Genomic DNA, 23565 nt, shown 5'->3' on the forward strand with positions numbered 1-23565 from the left:
GCAACTCATCAACAAAACCATACCCCATTAATGTCAATTAACACACATTAGTTCCCCTCATACCATTAATACCATGTAGCCCATTGATAGCCCACACCCCATTAATACCTCACACCCAATTAAAACCGTACACCTCATTAATACCTCACAATCCATTAATCCGTGACACCACAATAATACCCCACACCCCATTAATGAAACACACACCATTAATACCAAACAACACATTCATAAACCACGCCCTATCAGTAACCCGCACCACAATAACTCCCCACAAATCATTTTAATATCCCACGCCCTATTAATGCATGACACCACATTAATACTCCACAACCCCAATGATATCCAACAACGCATTAATAACCCACGCCTCACTAATACCCCAAAAACCATTAATTAACCATTTCATTAGTAGCCCGCGCACACACCAATAATTCTCCACACTACCAATTAATACCACTCATACCCCTTTAGTATCCTAAAAACCATGAATACTATACATTCCATTAATATCATATACCACATTAATACCACACACCCCATTAATACGTCACAACGATTGATGCCAGACACACTATTAATACCTCAAAACCCATTAATATCACACACTCATTTAATAACTCAAATTCCAATAATATCCCAAACCCCATGTATACATCACAACATATTGCTATATATTAATATATTAATATTAATACCAACACTGCACTCATATCCCAAACCACATTAGTACCATCCACCGATTAGTATCCCACAACCCATTGCTGTATAACACCCTCTTAATATCCCGCAACCCATTAATAAATCAAACTGCATTAATGCCACACAAAGCACATATCACATTAATGGCCCCCAAACTCCATTAGAATACCGCAGCTCATACATATCAAACAAATCTATTAATACCCCACACCTCGTTAATAACCCACAAACTATAGTACATCATACCATTGATTAGTACTCCGCACACATCAATAGTACTCCGCACACATCAATGATTCTCCACACAATCATTTAATGACCCCCACAACCCTTTAATACCCACAAACCAACAGAAGCCTAAAAAATGCCTAAAAACTAAATCATATCATACACTCCATTAATAACATCTACAAAATGAATACCACACACTCTATCAGTACCTCACACCACATTTATACCACACACCCAATTAATAACTCACATTCCATTAATAACCCACACGCCATGTATACATCACAACCTATTGCTCACAACACCCTATTAATATCCCACAACCCATCAATAAACCACACCCCATTAATACCCTACAAGCCACATTGGTACCCCACACCACATCTTTGCCAGTCATCCCAATTATGCCCCACGCCTCATTAATATCCCACACCAAATTAAAAGCCCACAAACCATTAACACCTCACATTCCATTATTGCCCAACAGCACAATAAAACCCACACCCCATTGATACCATACACACCATTAATACTCAACAACACATTAATAATCCACACCATATTATTAACCCGCATTGACACCCCACACCATATTATTAACCCACAACCCAAAAATAACCCATTAATATCGATTAATACCCCACAAAACCCGATTAATATCGCACACCTCATTAACAACTCACATCCTCATTGGTATCTTGCACCCCATTGATACCGCACAAGCCTTTAACACATCATACACCTCATTATTAAACTCCACACACACCAATAATACCGCACACAAACAATTAATAATTGATACAACCCAATAGTACCACACATCCCATTAATAAAACACACTGCATTTATACCACGTACACCACATTAATACCGCACATTAATGCCTCATACAATATTGATTCCTCACACCCAACTAATATCGCATACACCCCATTAGTATCCCACATGTACCATTTATATCCCACATACCCTACTAAAACAATCCATTATTACCACCCCCCTCATTATTACCACATACAACATTACCACCACAAGCCCATTAATACCGCACACACCATTGACATCACACACCCACAAATTTGTAACAACCCCATCAACAGACCCAACCCAATCAACACCTCATACCCCATTGATATCAACACCCCATTAATACGCCATAAACCATTGATAAACTAAAACCCAGTAGTACTGCATCACCATTAGTACAAACGCACCAATAATATCCCATATACCCAATTAATACCACACACTACGTCATTAACACAGACCCCACTCATACCACGAACCCCAATACCATGCACCCTATTCATAACACAGCAAATTAATACCCCACATTCTATTAATACCGCACAACCCATTAATAACCCGCAGCATATTAATACTCCAAACACCTTTAACAGTCCATACAATCCATTGATACACCCCACTTCTCATTAGTATCCAACACACAACATTAGTGTCCCAAACACCCAACTATTACCAAACACACCATTAATACAACATACCATCTTAATACAATAATCCCCATTAACACAACACACCGCATTAAAACCACACACCCCATTAGTACAACACACAGCGCTTGCATACCCCACAGACAATTAACGTGCCACACTCCATTTATACCGCACACTTGATTAATACCTCATACACCACAATAATACCCCAAATAACCATTTGTTACCCCATAACACACAAAAACCCCATAGAACAAAATCCATTGATAGCCCACAGCCAATTATTACCCTACACCTCATTAGTACCGCAAACATCATAAATACCCCACACCACATTAATAGTCCACACCACATTGGTAAGCCACAACCCATTAATAGCCCATATTAGTACCCCACACCACCAATATAATACCCCAATCATCTCATTATTGCAACACACATCATTAATATCACACAACACATAAGTACTCCACAAACCAAATTAATATCCCATACTTTATTAATACCCTACACCCCATTGGTATCCTACAACCCATTAATATTCCACATTTCACTAAAACTGCACAAACCATTAATACATCTCACACTTCATCATTACACCCCTCACGCACCAATAAAACCCCGCATAACCGATTAACAACTGACAGCCCATTAGTACCACACACCCCATTAATAAAACGCACTACATTAATAACCACCACACCACATTAATACTGGAAACCACATTAATACCCCACCCAATATGGATACCACACACTCAGTTAATACCCCATGACCCATTGGCCCATCAATACTCCACATACGCCATTGAAATTCCAAACAGCCCTTTTATGCCATAGCCTAATGATAGCCTTATTACCACGTACAACATTACTGTTACAAGCCCATTACCCAATACCACAGACTCCGTTGACACCACACACCACACTAATTCGTCATACACCCTATTAGTACCCCACAAAACTCGTTAATACCAGGCACACAACAGTAGTACTCCACAAACCGCATTAATACCTCGTACCTCCTTTATACCGCACACTCCATTAACATTCCAAACATCATTAATACCACACAGCCCATTAATACCAAACAACACATTAATTATTCGCAGCGCATTGATAAGCCACATCACATTATGATTCCACACCCCATTAATAAACCACAGCCCTGTAATACCCCACGAAACCCAAATAATATCCCACACCTTATTAACACCCCACATCCGCATTGGTATCCAGCACCCCATGAACACTGCACAAGGCTTTAATACATCTATACCTCATTATCAACCCCCTAACACACCAATAATATCCCACGCAACCAAGATAACTGACACACTCCATTAGTACCGCAACCCCATTAATAGCACAACCCATTGAAAAACCACAACATATTAAGAACCCACACCCCATTGATACCCAACGCACAACTAATACACCACCCCCAATTAACACGCCACTCCATCCATTAGTTGCGCACAAACCCCATTAATACCCCAAAACTCATTAAAACCACGCATATAATTAATACCCAACACACATTTATAACTAAATCAATCCATTAATGCACCTATCCGCATTAGCGCATCATTAATACTCCACACACCAGTAGTACCTCAATACATCCCAATAATATACCGCACAAACTACATTAATACAACACATTCCATTAATACCACACAACCCATTGACACAACACACACCGTTGATATCCAATGCCCCATTAATACCTCGTACATACCGTTAATAGCCCACAACACATTAATACACCATACACCCCATCAATAATACGCAAAAACCCATGAGTATCATATATCTCATTAAAACTACACCTCTTTTTAATGCCCCTCGGTCAATTAATACCTACACCCCATTAATAACACGCACCCAATTAATACCCAACACAACCCTTTATTTCCACCCGCTCCATTAATACCACATACCTCAATAACAGCCCACACCATATTGATAACCAATGTCACATTTATACCCCACACCGCATTATTACGCCACCACCACATGAATAACCCTCAACCCATTATACCACACACACCATTAATACATCACACAACCCATCAATACCCACACACAAAACTGATATCGCACACTTCCTGATAATATCACACTCCTCAATAATACTAAACAAGCCATTAATAGCTAATGCTCTCCATTAAAATTCCACGCTCATTTAATATTCCAAACAGCCCATTAATCTCCCACTACGCAACAAAACCCCTCATACCATTAATACTTCACAACATATTGATAACCCACAACACATTAATATCATGCACCAGATAAACCACAGTAATACCCCACAAACCTATTAGTATCATGCACACCCACTTAATACACCAAACCCCAATAATACACGCAGCCCTGTAATACTCCACACACCCCACTATTACTACACAAACCACATCAGTACACCGTAATCCCCATTAATACCAAACATCCCATTAAGCCACACACTATATTAATTACACAGACACCAGAAAACATATTAATACCCCACACCACATTGATACCACACACCATAATATTAGCCCACACCTCATTAATATCTCACGCCACGTTAATACCCCACAATCCCATTGAAATCCCACACCACATTAATATCCCACACCTAATTAATATCCCACAACCCTTTAATGCATCACTAATTTCATTACTACCTCGCGCACACACCAATAATTCTCCACACAACCAATTAATACCACACATACCCCTTTAATATGCAAACACACCACTAATATCCAAACAACTCATTAACACGAAATACCGCATTAATACCTCACACCCCATTACTACCTCACACCGATTGGTACCAGACACCCTGTTAATAGCATCCACCCCACTAATACCAAACACCCCATTAAAACCCACAATCCATTAATACCAACACTGCAATAATAATCCATACTCCCTTAATATCACCAGCCCATTAGTATCCCACACCCCTTTGATACATAACACCCGATTAATATCCCACAATCCGTTGATGCACCACACAATATTAATACCACTCAAGCCCCATTAGAACCCCACAATGCCACACACCCCATTGATACCCCATATCCCATTAATACCCTACATCAAATTAAAAGCCCACAACTTTTTTAAAACCTCACACCCCATTAATAACCAGTAGCCCAATAATAACCCACACCATATTGATACCACACACCATACTATTAAGCCACACTCCATTAATAACCCACATCCCATTTGCACCACACAAAACTCATGAATATCCCACACCTCATTAATACTGCACAATCCATTAATACATCATACACTTCACTATTAACCCCCACACAACCAATGAATACCTGACAAGCCAATTGTACCACATATCCCATTAATGAAGCGGACCCCATTAATAACTGCCACACCCCATTAATACTGCATACCACTTTAATACCCCATACAATATTGATACCACAAACCCCATTAATACCCCAAATGCCCCAATTAAATCCCAAACATTAATACCACACACCCAACTATTACCACATACAACATTACTACCACAAGCCCATTAAAACTGCACACCCTAGTGACACCACACACCCAACTAATCCGTTACACTCCCCATTGATTCCCCACAAACCCCATTAATACCAAACACACCACATTAATACTCCACACACCCCATTAATACCCCACACCACATTGATACCCAACACCCCATGCCATTAGTTAACTGCACCCCATTGTTACCGCATACAATTAATGCCACATGCACTAATTAATAGCCCACATACACCATTCATACCAAACACCCCAATAATACCACAGATTACATTAATACATCAGACGCCATTAATACAACGCACCCAATGCCATGCACCTCATTCACACCACAGCGAATTCATACCCCACATTCACTTAATCCCCCACAACCCATTAATAACCCACACAACTTTAGTTGCCCATGAAATCCATTGATACAGCCCCACATCCCATTATTATTCCAAAAACAACATTTCTATTGCAAACAATCCATTAATAGCAATCACCTCAAAAACATAACATATCAATAACACACTCCCCATTAATATACACCCCAACGTTATCCCACACACCCAATTCATACCGCATTAATACACCACACACAATTAATTCCTCACACCCGATTAATACCGCAAACCTGATTAATACCTCATACACACCACTAGTACCATACACAACCCAGTAATACGCCACAACACATGAATAACCCACATAACCCACAAATTTTACACACCCCTTTAATACCATACACTCTGTTAATTACACATACCCCATTGATACCCCACACCCCATTAATATCCCACACGAAATTAAAAGCCCACACCCCATTAATGCGTCCCTATCCAATAATACCCAGGAGCGCAATAATACCGCACACCTCATTGATACCACATCCCATTAATAACCCACGCATCCTTAGTACCACACGCCCGACTAAAACCTAACAACACATTAATAACCCACACCCCATTAATACACCACAAACTCATTAATATCTCACATCTCAGTAATACTCCACAACCCCATTGGTCTCCTAAAACCCATTAATATCCCACACCTCATTAACACTGCACAATCCATGAATACATCATACAATTAATTATTAACCACCCCACACACACCAATAATACCGCGCACAACCAATTAATAAATGACACATCCCATTAGTACCACATATCCCATTAATAAAACAGACTCCATTAATAACCCATACCCCATTAGTAACGCATTCCATACTAGTACAACATACAATATTGATACCACACAAACCATTAACACCACATACACTTAATACTCCACAGATCCCATTAAATGCCCCATTAAAGTCGCAAACAACACATTAATACCACACCCCCAATAATTACAACAAACAACGTTACTACCACAAATCCATAAATACCACACAACCCATTGACACCACACACCCCACTAATTCATCACACACACTATTAGGACTACCACAAACCTAAGTAATACCAAACGCAGCATACGATTGCTCCACACATCCTATTAATGTCCCCAAATTAACACCACACAGCCCATTGATACCGCACACACACCACCAATACCCAACATACCCATTAATACCAAACACCCCATTGAATCACACACGACATTAATTCAACTGACCCCATCAATACCATGCACCTCAATTCCATGCAACCCATTAATACCACACCGAATTCATACCCCACATTCCATTAATACCCCACAACCCATTAATAACCCAACCACATTCATAATTCACAAACCAATAATAGCATGTACACCGCATTGAATTCCACCATATCCCATTATTACCCCACACACAACATTAATATCCCAACGAACGCAACAATAACAAATACCTCATTCACGCAACATACCATATTAATAACACACTCCCCATTAATTCCACAAACCCCATTAATACAAATCACACCGCATTAATACCTCAAACACTATGAATGCCACACAGCCCATTAATATCCTCAACCCATTTGTACTGTACATTAGAATAATACCATCATACAAACCACTGATACACCACATAACCTAGTAATACCTTACAACAAATGAATATCCCACACATTCCAATAATTCCATACTCCCCTTTAATATGACGCACCCCATATACCACACACAATTATTACCACATTCTCCATTTATACCACATTCGCAATTGATAACACACACCACATTAATACACGACACATCCTATTAATACCACACATGTCATTAATATCTCTCTCACACGAATATTACTGCACACCCCGTTAATAGCATACCCCGTTATTAACCCATACCACATTGATACCCCACATGCCATTGATATTCCTCACACAACGAATTCACCACACCCAGTTAATATGCCACTCAGTCCGATAATAGCCAACAAACCCTATTAATAACCCACAACTATTTAATACAGCATATAAAATTAATACGCCACACTCCCCGTTAATATCCACACTCCATTAATACGGCAAAACCCATTAATACATCATGCACTCTATTAAAATCCCACACTCCCAATTAATATCCCAAGTACCCCATTAGTACTCCACAACCCAATAATACCCCTCATAACTTTAATAGTCCACACCTCATTACTAACCCACAACACATTATTATGATGCTCCCCATAAACCCCATGAATACCCTAGCAATACTACACACGCCGCATTATTACACCGCACAAGCCGTTAATACCGCACACCCCATTAAAACCACACGCCTCAGTAGTACAACAAACTCCATTAATACCACACACTACATTAATACATCATGCCCCCATTAATAAATCACATGCCCTACTACTACGCCACAAAACACATTAATGCCACACACATCATTAAAAGCACACACCGCATTATTTCCACAAACCCCATAATACCGCACATCCTATCAATAATGCGCACTGCGTTCATACTCCATAAATACTCCAAAACCCATTCATGCCATATGCACCGCATTAATGGTACCGACACCCCATTAATGTCACAAACACCGCAGTAATATACCACATATCCTGTTGATACCCGACACAGCATTCATTTCCCAAACCTATTTACAACGCACAACTCATTAATGCCTCATACACTCCACTAATGACAGGCATAGCCCATTAATATGCCCTAACTCATTAATACACCGCAGACCCACACCACTTTTAATAACCCACAGCCCGTTATTACCCATAACCTCATTAATACTCTACAGCACATCAATTCTCCACACCCCATTAATACGCCTTACACCAATAACACTTCACAACCCATTAATACCATGTCAAACCTGTTAGTTTCCCACACACCGCATTAATACCCCACAACCCCCATTAGTACAGAAATCAACCCATTTTTACCTCTCACCTCATTAATACCCAACACAACAGCATTGATAACCCATCACATTCTATTTATAACCAATGCGGCCCATTATTATCCCACACACTCCATTAGTAACCCACACAACCCAGTTCTATGACAAACCTCATTAATAACCCACAACCTTTAATAAACACACACAATTGATAACTTACACACCCAATTAATACCACACACACATGTAATACACCACAATTCATTAATATCCCTCACCCCATTGATAATCAACACAGTATTAATACCTCATATCCCAGTAACACCCCAAAAGTAAACACACATGCCAATGATACACCAAAAACTCCATTAAAATCCCATTAATGCCGCACATTCCATTAATGCCACACAACCCATTGATACAGCACTCCCAATTGATACCACATGCCACATTAATACCCAACAACCCTTTAATACCGCAAAGCCCACTGAAACACCAATCTCCATTAATACCCCAAACCCCATTGTTACCCTCCATCGCATTGGTATCCAACACCGCTTTAGTAACCCTCACCCCATGAATACCTACACAACCAAATAATTCCCCCACCAAGGTAATACCTCAGAGCCCAATAATAGCCCACATAGCTCATTAGTATCCCACACCACTTTAATATCACACACCCAGTGTACACACCACACCCTAATAATAACCCACACACCATTATTAACCCATTTATACTCCATCACATAAATATGCCATTAATAACCAATAAATAACCATTAATATACCAATGACACTCATTAACACATTTAACACACCAGTAATTCCACAAATTCCATTACTATCCAACAAACCAAAGGAATACCCCACACAAGGCATTAATACCAAGATCAATCGATTAATACCCATCACCACATTGATACCCTATTACATCGCATTAAAAGAATATGTAGCCCTTTAATGATCCCACACACTTCATTGGTACCCCACACCACCCAGTAATATGCCAAACCCCATTAAATACCAATACCCGACTGATACCCCAATACCTCATTGATACCCAACACGTCCCATTGATACCTAACACATATTTACTACCGCACGCACATGTAATACACACACCGCATTAATACCCCTCACTCCATTCATAGCCACAACCCAGTAGTACCCCATGAACCATAATAGTACATATCACAAACACACTAATACCCTATTAGCACTATACATTATATCAACACCACACAACTCATTGATACAACCTTCCCCCTCTGGCTCCACGCTGGACAGCGTCTCAATACGCTGCACAGTAATGGATCCCGGGGCCCAGCCAGGGAGAAGGAGAGGAAGGTGACCAAAGGCGCGGTTGATAAGAAAGGTCTTCAGTAGAGACCTGAAAATAGGAAGAGAGGGGACGAGGCGAAGGGAGTGAAGAAGGGAATGCCAGAGCCTCGGGGATATTGGCTGAATGCACGGCTTCGGAGGGTGGAGCGGAGGACTAGGACGGCGAACAGGCAAGAACCGGAGGAGCGAAAGCAACGGGTACTGTGGTGAAGACAGAGGAGGTCAGAGAGTTCGGGGGGTGCAGAGGAGTGGAGAGATTTGATGACAAGTGTGAGGATCTTGAAGTCGATCGTCTTTGGGACAGGCAGCCAGTGCAGTCTGTCGAGGATTGGAGTAATCGGAGTTTGGGTAACAATTGGTGTGGCAGATTTTTCTACGACCTGAATGTTATGGACGGTTGTGGAGGGGAGACCGATGAGGAGCGCATTTGAATAGTTCAGCCGAGAGCTGGAAAAAGGCATCGACCCGGATTTCAGCAGTTTTTGGAGTGAGGCATTGGACGCCAAACACCCAATTAATTCCACACACCCCATTAATACCACACTCCACGTTAATACCAAGCACCCAGTAATGCCACACTTATTGGATATTCACGTGAGGTAGCGTTCTGCAACGCGTGGCATTGGTCGAGGCCCAAGGGAGTGCTTCTTGACTTAAGCTCAATCATAAAAGAGCGATTTCAGCCGAGATTGGGCAGTGGGAGGGAATGAATTCCAGACTTTCGTAGTTCAAGGCACGGCCTCCAATGTTGGAGGAGACGAGAGATGATGAGAAGTCCGGCGTCAGCCGTGCATATGCAGTAAGTTTGGAGTGTGGCTTAAGCAAATTGGATCAGGAAGGAAGTACAGGAGCATGAACGGATTTGAAAAGTAGCGAGAGCAACTAGAAATCAATCCGTTCGGTAATTGAGAGCCATTGGAGACTGCAAAGAATTGCAGTGATGGGATACAGATTGTTGTGCCCTTGATATGAGCAGAATTTTCTTGTTTAACTCTCAGAAGTGAAACGATTCAAGTTTAGGATGGAAGACAGGAAGAGGAAGCCAGCGAGGATGAAAAGCGAGGAGGTAATTAGTTAAACACTAAATGCGTTTGACATTGATTTCCAGCACGGAAACGAGGACATTCGGCCCAGATATTCTATGCCGATTTTCGCTCTCTCTCTTTTCTGCACTCTCAATCCACTCCTTACTCCCTCACTTCTATTCCCACTTTCCTTATGTGTCTATCTCAGTTCATCTAAAACACAGCTCATTTAGATCCCACAGTAACTGTTTGGTTTATGTCCCCGGTTAAGCCTTTCAGCCTACATCTGCTAACCTTATCGAACCATTTTATAATTATAGACTCTTCTATTAGTTTCCTTGTTGAACATCACTTCTTTAGTGAGGAAAGGACTAATGTATCGGATCAAACTGTCATGATATCATTAATCTGTCACACGGGGATCATGCAAGTGGATTAGCCTTTCTCTTCGGGAGGAGTGCTGCACTTGAAGAGTAAATGGGAAGTGAACAGGTGCATGGCATCTCCAATAATGAAGCTCACCCCCAGCACTACACTGGCAGTGTCAGTGTTATCCGACGTGTAGCTTGAAACACAGGCCAGAATGAGCGGACTGACAAACGCTTATAATGTTCTTACGTTCTGCATTTCAGAGCAAAAGGAAGACCTCACACATCCCGTCAGGATCAGCTGAGGATGGAGGTGACCACGCAAGAGACGTGATTGAAGGCAAAGGTTCAGCAAATGGAGAGGGGGTCTGGTCAAAAAAGGAGGCGTCTCACTTGGTGAAAACCAAGACCTGAAAACATCTAAACACGGTAATTTTTCTGCAAAAATCTGCACAGATATATTGAGCACAAAATGATTTGTCCCTTTTTTTTGCCACTGCTGACACTGTTTTCCTAATTCTGTCATTAATCACATTTTTCATTTCCAAGGAATGGAATCAGAAACTATCCTGAACCGGGTCCAACCAATGCATCTTTACTTTCTGCTGTTCACAGAATTCTCTAAGTTAGCAGTCCAAAGCAAACAAACTTATAAGGAAGTAATCATGCCTCAGTGATTAGGGTACCGTTAAAAGGCCTTGAAAATATTAAGCATCACAAATATAATCTTATAGAGATACATAATCCCAGCTGGTCAGGCCAAGACAGTAAGTGAGGTTTAATACTTCATATGAAGGATGGCACATGCAACAATGCAACAAATCCCCAGCATTAAATTAAAATTGTCTCACAGTGTCCTCGCCAGACGTCAACAGCACGGATCACTCGCCCTCTCAGCTAACGGCTGTTTGCAGGAAGCGGTTGCCGGCAAAAACTAACTCTGACATAAACTGACTTGCCTGAAGGGCTCTATATAAATGCAAGTTATTGTTGACCACAATAGTTAATAGTAATTACTGTGAAGCACTTTTGAGCCTTGGACTTGTTCAGGCACTATCCAAATGCTAATATTAATTCAGAATTGCTGAAGCAGCAATTCCTGAAGAAAACGCTCATATGTTGCTCACATAGGTCTTTGTTTTCTCCCATCAGCTCAAAATTGGATGGCACTGCGGGTCACCCTTTCCCTAATCGTAACGTTGTGATTTTTCATGCTGAGTTCTGTCAGAAACAGAGCAGAAGACATCGAGGGCACCATTGAGATACATCAGGCGCATGGTCTGCATGCAGCGTAAATTCTTCATCCCAGAAGAGTGTGTCAGCGATCTACCACATATAAGAACAAGAATTAGGAGCAGGAGTAGGCCATTCGGCCCCTCGAGCCTGCCCTGGCATTCGACAAGATCATGGCTGATCTTCAGCCCTAACTCTAATTATCTGTTCTATCCCCTAAACTCTCTATTTTTAAAAAAATCTTTCAGTCTCTGCCGTGAAGATCTTCACGTATTGTACTGTAGCAGAAAAGGGGTTTATGCAAACAGGAACGTCTCCAGCAATCGATCTTAGTAGAGTTATTGTACCAATGTACCGAATGCTAAAAGAATTTCACAACGTCAAACTGCACCAGCCATCACACCCAGGAGAGAGACCCTATAACAGTGCCGAATGTGGAAAGACATCCACACGTTTCGAGCTTCTACAGATACACCATCGAACGCACAGGAGAGAGACCGAATCACCGTGCTGACTGTGGTTGAGTTTCACACGTTCATGGCAGCTCCAGAGACACCATCGATCACACCCAGGAGCGAATGTATATGTTTCCCGATTGTGAAAAGTGTTTAATATCTTCAGAAGTCTCAAAGACAGCCATCACACAGAGACGAGAGAAAGAATAAAGTAACAACTTGTAAGCTGTACTTCCAAACATACTAAAGAGGGCCCGTGGGAGAGACTGTGTTAATGTCTTGAATGTGGGAAGAGATTTGCTGTTTCCAGCAGACGAAATTTCAGAAATGCCTTGAAAGACCGTTACTATCGGAAAGGTTTCCAGAAGACGCTGCTGTTCGCAGCCAACAAGAGAAGCTGCTGTGAGACAAACAAGAACATTACAATTGTGAGGAAGAGGATATATATCCACTAGATCCAACAGCGACTCATAGTTGACGCACAAGTACGGCAGTTGGTCCCCATTTCTCCTGACCATGTGCTGGAGCGCCACGATCTACTGAAGTACCTAACACACGTGGCTGTTGTGCCCATGTGAGCTATCACCAGGATGTGTGCCTCCTGCCGAATATAACAGAATGGCACGGTGAGAAATCAGAAGTGTGACCCCACTTAACTCGAGTTGCGACCTCCACCGTCACTGCTAACATCAAGACTCGAGCTTGGAGCCGACCGGTGTGACTAGAGTGAGCCGACACCAGAGTGGGATGGAATTGGGTAAGTGTGGGAATTACTTGTTTTAGCATCTGTGTATGTACTAACTGTTTTATTGCCTATATGTATGTGTACTAACATTAAACCGCTGATAGAATTGGTAAATTGGGTTTGTGGTTAGGGATAGCAGGAGCAGCTGTGGTCAGTGTACCAAACACAAATTCAATCCAATTAAAATTAACTTAACAATAACAAGTAGCAGTCCGCAGATTTCTGATATCACTTAAGTATAAATTGCTGCTAACATGAAGAAAAAATAACAAGTTGGGGTAAATAAAGGGGAGAACTGCGGGAGCCTCACGAGATTACACAGGTGTGAGCTGCCACTGAGGCGAAACCAGAGTGAGAAGGAATTGGGTGACGAGTGGGAATTAGGTACAGAAGTAGTTGCAGCGCTGGGCTTGTGGCCAAGGGGTTAAATATACATGGTGGATTTTTTTAAAAAAAACACACTTTGAAAGAAAAAATCCTAAAATACAGAGTGAGAGAGAGAATGGAGAGGACGGCCTAACCCGTGTTGTTCGAGGAAAGCAATAGGTGGGAGTTGATGGAGGACATTCTGAGCCCCGGCGACTTCACACGCAGCGAGTGTCTGCCACTGAGGAAGCTCCGGCTTCGAGTAGCTGAGCTGGAATCCAAGTTGCAGACACTGCGCCGCATCAGGGAGAACGAGAACTTCCCGGATAATATGTCGGAGAAAGCGATCACTCCTCTTAGGCTCAGTAAATGTATCGATCTTGTTTAGGTGGCGGGGATCCAGGAGTGAGGAGCTATGAACCGACCATTCCAAGTCTGCCGGCCAGGTAACCGGGATCCCTCGGAGGACGGTCCAAGGGTGTCTCAGACCTTTTGACCTTCAGCCTTCAGCTCCGCTCTCAATCTCTCCCCCCCCCCCCCCCCCCCCCCCCCTGACCTTCGCTCTGACCCACTGACAGCGCTTGGACGTTCCTGGTGAAGCCTCATAAATGGAACCTTGTTGTTGTTGTTGTCGAACAGTTATGAGGTACTTGTAACCTGTGTTGACATGGAAGCCCTGAAGCATAGTGGGAAAGCTGTTTGCAGGAGGTCAGCCTTGTGGGGGAAGCACAAAGAAATGCGGTTATGATAGGGGACATTTGTTGAAAAGGCTTTAAAATAGTAAAGAGATGGGGTGTTTTGATGGTAAAAATAACAACAATATAGGGCAAGTAGAGGACAAGAGTAACGATCAAGTTAACATGAACACTATCGGAAAATGATGGTAATAGGAAGTTAGTACACAATGTGTAGCAAATTAAAGTGTGAGAGAAAAAATATTATCAGAGCCTGTAGGCAAGTTGATGAAAGTTATCCAAATGAAAATTATATACACATAGCATAAGAAATAAAACATGCGAGCTGCAAGCACAAATTCAGCTCAAAGGGTATGACGTACAGAGACTTGGTTGCAGTACTGGCAGCAAAATATTCGAAGCTGTAAAATCTTTAGAAAAGAAAGGAACATTAGGATGGAAGGCAGAATAACAATATTGTTTAAAGAGACTCTTACAACAGTGGAAATGAGAGAATCCAATATGGGCAACCAGGTAGTGAAAACACTTTGGGTAGAAATAATGAAATAATAACGAAGGAAGATTCCATGGGAAGTTATCTACATACCTCCAGAGAGTTGTGATTTATGGCGAAATATATAAATACGGAAATCGGGGAAGCTTTGAGCAAAGTCAACATGGTTGTAAGGGGAGATTTTAATTTTCACATAGACTGGAGAGAAGCAGGACACCTCAGTTAGCGAATTTCTGTAATGTATTGAGCACAGCTTTTTGGAACAATACCTGTTAGAGCAAACAAGGCAACAAGCCATACTAGATTTGGTGATGAGCAATGAGCCAGATGTCGTCAATAATGCGACAGTAAGTAAACACCTTGCAAATAGCTATCATAATATGATTGAATTTGACATAAGATTTGAGAGGGATCAGGTGGAGTCCCAATCCAAGGCACTAAATTTAAGTACGGCAAAATTCAATGGAATGGGGAATGTATTAACCGCAGAAAACTGCGCTGGATTGCTAGTGGGTAAATCTGCAGATGAGCAATGGGAAGCATTCAAAAAATTATTGATACTGTGCAGAACAAGTAAATATCTCTCAAATACAAAGGCTCCAATCGTGCAGTTAAACAACCATGGTGGACACAGTCCACAGGTTAGAAAGTCTATCAAGCTCAACGGAGAAGCTTACTCGAATGCAAAAGATAGTGGAATGCAGATGCGTGGGAGGAATACAAAAGGCAACAAAACGAGAGGAAGAAGGTAATAAAAGAAGCAAAAAGGGAGTATGAACAAAACCTTGCAAGGGACATCAAAACCAATAACAAGAGCTTTTATAAATACATCAAGAGGAAGAGAATGGTAAAGGCGAATGTGGGTCCATTAAAGACAGATAGAGGTGAGACGATAATAGAAAATAAAGATATGGCTGACTTGATAAATAAGTAATTTGCTACAGTTTTTACAGTAGAATATGAGGACGATACAAAGCGTACATGGGAACCTGAAAATAGGTGAAAATACGTATTTATTAAACTGAATATCATTAAAAAGGTGAGGGAGAAAATTATGACTCTCAAAATAGGCAAATTTCCAGGAACTAACAGCTTCCATCCCACGGTATTAAAGGAGATAGGACAGGAAATTGCAGATGCATTGGTCATGATGGGCACTGTGCCGTTAGATTGGACTATTGCCAAAGTTACCCCTTTAGTTAAGAAGGGAGGGAGGCAGAAACCAGAAAATTACAAACCTGTCAGATTCACGTCAGTTGTAAGTAAATTACCAGAATCCTTCATCAGGGACAGAGTGACTGAACAGTTGGAGAGGTATCAGCTTATCAAAGGGAGTCAGCGCGGGTTGGTAAAAGTTAGGTCGTGCCGATCTAACCTGGTTGAGTTTTTTGAGGAAGTCACAAAAATGGTCGATGAGGGAGTGTCTATGGATGTCGTTTACATGGAGTTTCAGAAGGCACCTGATAAGGTTCCACACAAAAGATTGTTGGAAAAAGGAGAAGCGTGCGGATCGGAGGTAACCTTGTGATGTGGTTTCACCATTGGCTGTGAGGCAGAAAACTAAGGATAAGGGAACGTTCTCTGTTTGGGGGGACGTGACAAGCGGTGACCCCAGGGGTCTGTTCTGGGACCTCAGCGTTTTGCCATATACATATAAATGACTTGGATAAAGAAATATAAAGTTTTATATCCAAGTTTGTGGATCACACTCAGATGAGAGGCTGAGCAAGTAGTGAAGGTGGAACTAGGAAGGTACAGAGTGACTTAGAGAGACTAAGTGAGTGGGCAAAGCTGTGGGAGATGGAGTTCAATGTAGAGAAGTGCGAGGTTATCCATTATTGATCGAAAAAAATAGGATAGATTACTTTCTTGGCGCGGAGAAAGTAAGAGCTGTGAATGAGCAAAACTGTTTGGGTATCTAAACCCACAATTTATAAAAAAAATTGTTCCCAAGTGCAAAACCTATCAAAAAGGCAAATGATATGTCTCTGGAGGCCTGGAATACAAAGGGGAAGAAATGATGCTTCAGCTGTACACAGCGTTAGTCAGACCCCACCTGGAGACTGCGTTCAGGTTTGAGCATCACAGCGCAGGAAAAATGTATTGGCCTTGGAGCGGGTGCAGCGCAGATTCACCAGAATACGACCAGACCAAAAAGGATGAAGTTACGACGAAAGGCTGCGGAAACTTGGGTTGTGTACTCTCGAGCTTAGAAGATTGAGGGTCAATTAATAGAGGTTTTTAGGATGATAAAGTGTTTGATAGGATAGATACAGAAAACCTATTTCCTTTGTTGGGGAACTGCAAAACGAGGCATAGTCTTAAAATTAGAAGCAGAGCATTTAAGAGTGAAATTGGAAAGCATGTTTTCACTCACAGGGTGAGAGAAATCTGGAACTCTCTCCCCAATAAGGTCTTGGATGATGGATCCATCCACACCTTCAAGAACGAGATTGATAGCTATTTGGTAGGTCGGTGTGTGAGGAGAGGGGGAGAACGTGGTAAATTGGATTTGAAAATCTACTAAAAATATAGATCAGTCGTGATCTAATGAAATGGCAGAACAGACTCGACGGACTGAATTGCCGACTTCGGTTCTTATGTTCCTGAATGTGTGTGTGTGTGTGTGTGTGTGTCTCTCGGGTCTGGTTGTGTGTGTGTGTGTGTCTCTCGGGGCTGGTTGTGTGTGTGTGTGTGTGTGTGTGTGTGTCTCTCGGGGCTGGTTGTGTGTGTGTGTGTGTCTCGGGGCTGTGTGTGTTTGTGTGTGTCTCGGGGCTGGTTGTGTGTGTGTGTGTGTGTGTTCTCTCGGGGTGGTTGTGTGTGTGTGTGTGGTGTCTCTCGGGGCTGGTTGTGTGTGTGTGTGTGTGTGTCTCGGGGCTGGTTGTGTGTGTGTGTGTGTGTGTGTCTCTCGGGGCTGGTTGTGTGTGTGTGTGTGTGTGTGTGTCTCTCGGGGCTGGTTGTGTGTGTGTGTGTGTGTGTGTGTGTGTCTCTCGGGGCTGTGTGTGTGTGTGTGTGTGTCTTTTTTTTTTTTGTGTGTGTGTGTGTGTGTGTGTCTCTCAGGGCTGGTTGTGTGTGTGTGTGTATGTGTCTCTCGGGGCTGGTTGTGTGTGTGTGTGTGTGTCTCTCGGGGCTGGTTGTGTGTGTGTGTGTGTGTCTCTCGGGGCTGGTTGTGTGTGTGTGTGTGTGTGTGTCTCTCGGGTCTGGTTGTGTGTGTGTGTGTCTCTCGGGGCTGGTTGTGTGTGTGTGTGTGTGTCTCTCGGGGCTGGTTGTGTGTGTGTGTGTGTCTCGGGGCTGGTTGTGTGTGTGTGTGTGTGTGTGTGTCTCGGGGCTGGTTGTGTGTGTGTGTGTGTGTCTCGGGGCTGGTTGTGTGTGTGTGTGTGTCTCGGGGCTGGTTGTGTGTGTGTGTGTGTGTGTGTCTCGGGGCTGGTTGTGTGTGTGGTGTGTGTGTTGGTGGTGTGGGTGGTTGTGTGTGTGTGTGTGTGTGTGTGTGTCTCTCGGGGCTGGTTGTGTGTGTGTGTGTGTGTGTGTCTCGGGGCTGGTTGTGGTTGTGTGTGTGTGTGATTTAGGGGTAAATCAATGTGTTTGTCTGTCTGTGCGTCTGCGCTGTCACTGTGTATGTGTGTCTTTCTGTCACTTTGTGTGGCTCTCGCTTCTTGTCTACTACGTATCTTTTTATTTCTTTCTATGGGTAATAATCCCTTTTAAGCAACTATTTTAAAATAATCATTTGGTCAATTTACCGACGACTATGTGTGGGGTACTGCTGTGTGCAATTGGCTGGGGGAGCTCGGAACAAAAAATATACATTGAAGCCACTTTATCAAATGGAAGGATTATTATTTTGTTTTTGTTTTTGCTGTTTGTGTTCGTGTCTCTGTATCCGTGTCACTCTTTATCGCTATGTCTGCTATCGTGTGCCTTTCTGCTTCTCTTGCTCCCTCTGCATATCTGTGTGTGCATAACAATGTATGGGTGTGTCTGTATTTAATAATAATAATAATCCTCGCATTTGATATAGCGCTTTTCACTTCGGGAGGAAGTCCCAAAGCGCTTCACAGAACACAGTGTAAAGTGAATTGACTGTATATTTTTGGGCGTACGCGGCGGCCGATTGCGCACAGCAATGTCCCACAAACAGTCGTAGATTGAAAATGACCAATTTATTATTGTTTTTGGTTTTGGAGGATTATTATTAGGCTCTGTGTGGAGTAAGGAAACTTGGCGGAGGTTTGGCCCTCTGCCTGGAATTGAATCACTTGCAAAGCGAGTGCTCTAACCACTGAGCTACAGGACTCCTATTGGTCACTGTGTGTGTGTGTGTAAAATATACTGTGAAGCTACTCAATTTAATGGAAGCATTATTATTATTATGATTTTATTCTTTGTGTTCGTGTCTCTGAATCTCTGTCACTGTGTACCGCTGTGTCTTCTGTCGTTCACCTTTCTGCATCTCTTGCTCACACTTTGTCTCTGTGTGTGTATGACAATGTATGAGTGTGTCCGTGTTTTTCAGTGTGTGTGTGCGTGTGTGCCCTCCGTTTTCATGTTTGTCTCTCTGTTTCTCTCGCTCTTTCTTTTTCACTTTTGTCTGTGTCTTCTTGTGTGTGTCACTGTGTATTCCTCTCCGTGTCTGCGTTTGTCGTTGTGTCTGTATGTGTATAATGTGTCAGCTATTAGCTGTAGAAAAGTCGGTCTTTCTCTTTCTAACCTTTAGAACTGCCATCTGCCCGGTAACTTGTGACGAGTTTCCATTCACTTTAAAAGGTTATATGTCTATCTGTGCCTCCGCGTGTCTCACCGTGTGTTTTTTTGTCTGTGAGTTTGTGGGTGTGCACCTCTCTACGCCTCTGTCTCTGACACTGCGAGTGTGCATCATTGTGTCTCCATTTGTGTGTCTGTATATGTGTGTGTTTGTGTCTCTGTCTCTCTGTATCACTCTGTGTGTGTGTGTGTGTGTGTGTGTGTGTGTCTATCTGTTTCTGTATTAGTGTCAATGTCTGTGTGTGTTTCTGTGTTTGTCTCTGTACTTCTGTCTCTATGCGATAACGTTTGTTTCTCTGTGTTTGAGTTTTTGTGTCTGACACATGTTGATGTGACACAGGTCCACAGAAACACAGAGGAAACAAGAGAGAAAGAAAGGCACAAATAGAGGCAGCAGAGACAGGGTTTTATATTGAAGATTCTGAAAGAATCAATAAAGTAGGACATGGCAAACTGTTTTATTCTGTACTTAACTGTAGAGGAAGACACGGCCTTCTACAGAAACGGGGAAAATTCAGACATCTGTGGAAAACCTATTTCAGTGAGAGAGCAGAAAACGTATTGGACACGTTCTCAAGGGAGACAGCGGAAGCAGAAAGTGTAATTGATTTCAAGACAAAAAATAGGTAGATTTCTGCTAGGCATTGATATAACAATAACATAATAATAATATCGTGATAGTGCTTGCATTTGCCTCATCGATTTTCAATTCTTATCGTTGTTCCAAAGCGCTTCACAGAATAGACTTGAAAGTGAATTAACTGTATATTTGTGGGGGAACTGCATCAGCCAATTGCACAAAGCAGTGTCCCACAAACAGTTGTGGATTGAAAATGACCAATTTATAATTTTTTCCTTTTGGAGGGATAAGCAGCGCAGATGTACGAGGGTAGTAGCAGGGATGAAGAGGATGAGTTACGAGGATAGGATGACAAATATGGTCCTATATTCTCCAGAATATAGAAGAATTAGCGGGGATCTTATAGAAACCTATAAGATCATCAAAGGGCAATGATAGAGTAGATAGTGGGAGATTGTTTCCCCTGTTTGGAGAAACCAAACACCAGGGGTCACAGACTGAAAATCAGAGGCAGCCCTTTCGCACTGAGTTGAGGAAGAACTTCTTCACTCAAAGGGCAGTGAATGTATGGAACTCACTACCCCAAAGCGCTGTTGACGTTCAGTTCTTGAGCATATTCAAGACTAAGATAGATATGTTTCTTATTGCAAAAGGGATTAAGGGAAATTGGGAAAAGGTAGGGTTAGGTTATTAGCTGGAGATAAATTAGAAGATCATCCACGATTGAATGGCGGGGCAGCATCGAAGGGCCGAATGGCCTACTCCTGCTCATACATGTTATGCTTTAAAAATAATCATTGCATTTGATATAGCGATTTTCACGTCTTCGAGACGTCTCAATGCCCTTCCCAAAATATACTGTAACGTGAACTGACTATATTTGTGGACGAAACATGGCAGCCGTTGTGTACATCGCCTTCCCAGAAACAGTTATGGAAAAAGCGATCACATTGACAGGTTTCCCCATGTGTGATTTATGCACAAAAACATTGCTGGGAAATCAAGGGGAATTTTCTCTGATGTTAAAGTATGTATTTAAATGAGTGCAATAAACAATGGACTTGCCTGATATCCTTAAATCAACTTGAACATAGTTTCAGTTTCGGCTGCCTCAAACTATACAGTCAACTCACTTTAAAATATGTTCTGTGAAGCGCTTTGAATGTCTCAAAAGACAAGAGAAGCTGCGATGTCAAAACAAGGAGTCCTGCAGCTCAATGGTTCGAGCACTCGATTTGCAAGTGAGCCACATGTGTTCGATTCCCGCCAGGTCATGTTTCCTTGCTCCACAAGCCTGATCATAATCCCTCAAGAAAACAAAATAATACATTGGTCACTTCAGTATACGACAGTTTGTGGGACGCTGCTGCGCACAACTCGCTGCCACGTTTTACCCACAAACATAGAGTCAATTCACTTTACAGTATATGCTGTGAAGCACTTTGAGACTTCTTGAAGACGTGAAAAGCGCTGTATCAAAATTCAAGCATTATTATTGTTATAATTATGGTTTAAATTATTAGAGGTTTGAAGTTAAAAGGGGAATTCCGCAATAACACATTGATTTTTTTTCAAACTGCTACGAAACCTCTCTAGGATGTGGCTGTTGGCAACCATCCAGCCAGTAAGAACTGAGAGTAGAATTGTTTTTTAGGATATGTTGGGGGTGGGTTGGATCAGCCGGGAGTCTATTACATGTGGAAACCCATCACCATCCTTATGGGTATCCAAACTAAACTAAGATTTCCAAAGCGTGAGATGGAACCCACAACCTTGTAACTCAGAGGCCAGAGGGCGAGAGGTTGAGCAACAAGTTCATACCAGTTTAATCCAATAAACTGACTTTCTCTTTCATTTTGCGCTCATAAGGGTATTTTTGATGAGAAATCCCCGGTTTCAAGCCGAGTATTATCTTCGCTATAAAACGAAGCTCATTGGCAGCCTGTAACACAAGGAGAAAGAGAGGGCGAGAGAAATAGACAGAAGAATGACGGCACTGCAGCGCATAGTCGAATATGATCTGGTAAGAATTTAACATGTGCAAGAATTAATGCTGAAATAAGTAAGAATTTTTAACTGGACAATACAATAACAATCATCTCACATTTGACCCTTCGCTTCCCGTCCCTTTGATGACATTTCAAAGTGAATTGCAGAATGTCACTGTACAGTGTGGTGACTGTGTGTTTAGCCTGGCAGCGCCTGTTTGCTCACAGTGACGGCTCCATCAACAACAGTCCAGTGAGCAGCTTTTTCTGTCAAACAGGTCAACAGAAGTGTGTGAGTTTGAGA

General features: G+C 42.1%; 1 long non-coding RNA gene across 2 annotated transcripts in view; it reads left to right on the forward strand.

Moving 5' to 3' along the window:
- LOC103172387 overlaps nt 1-23565 on the forward strand; it is a 30012-nt gene that overhangs the window by 2478 nt on the left and 3969 nt on the right. Inside the window, exons 1-5 of one of the 2 annotated variants that reach the window (XR_006085914.1) lie at nt 10658-10758; nt 11551-11618; nt 12210-12374; nt 13098-14390; nt 23143-23296. This is a non-coding gene — a long non-coding RNA (uncharacterized LOC103172387). Of the gene's footprint in view, nt 1-10657; nt 10759-11550; nt 11619-12209; nt 12375-13097; nt 14391-23142; nt 23297-23565 lie in introns of those variants that run through there. The other variant, XR_006085913.1, reaches the window with a different exon arrangement.

This window comes from Callorhinchus milii, unplaced genomic scaffold, assembly GCF_018977255.1.
Source record: "Callorhinchus milii isolate IMCB2004 unplaced genomic scaffold, IMCB_Cmil_1.0 Scaffold51, whole genome shotgun sequence".
Classification (NCBI taxonomy): domain Eukaryota; kingdom Metazoa; phylum Chordata; class Chondrichthyes; order Chimaeriformes; family Callorhinchidae; genus Callorhinchus; species Callorhinchus milii.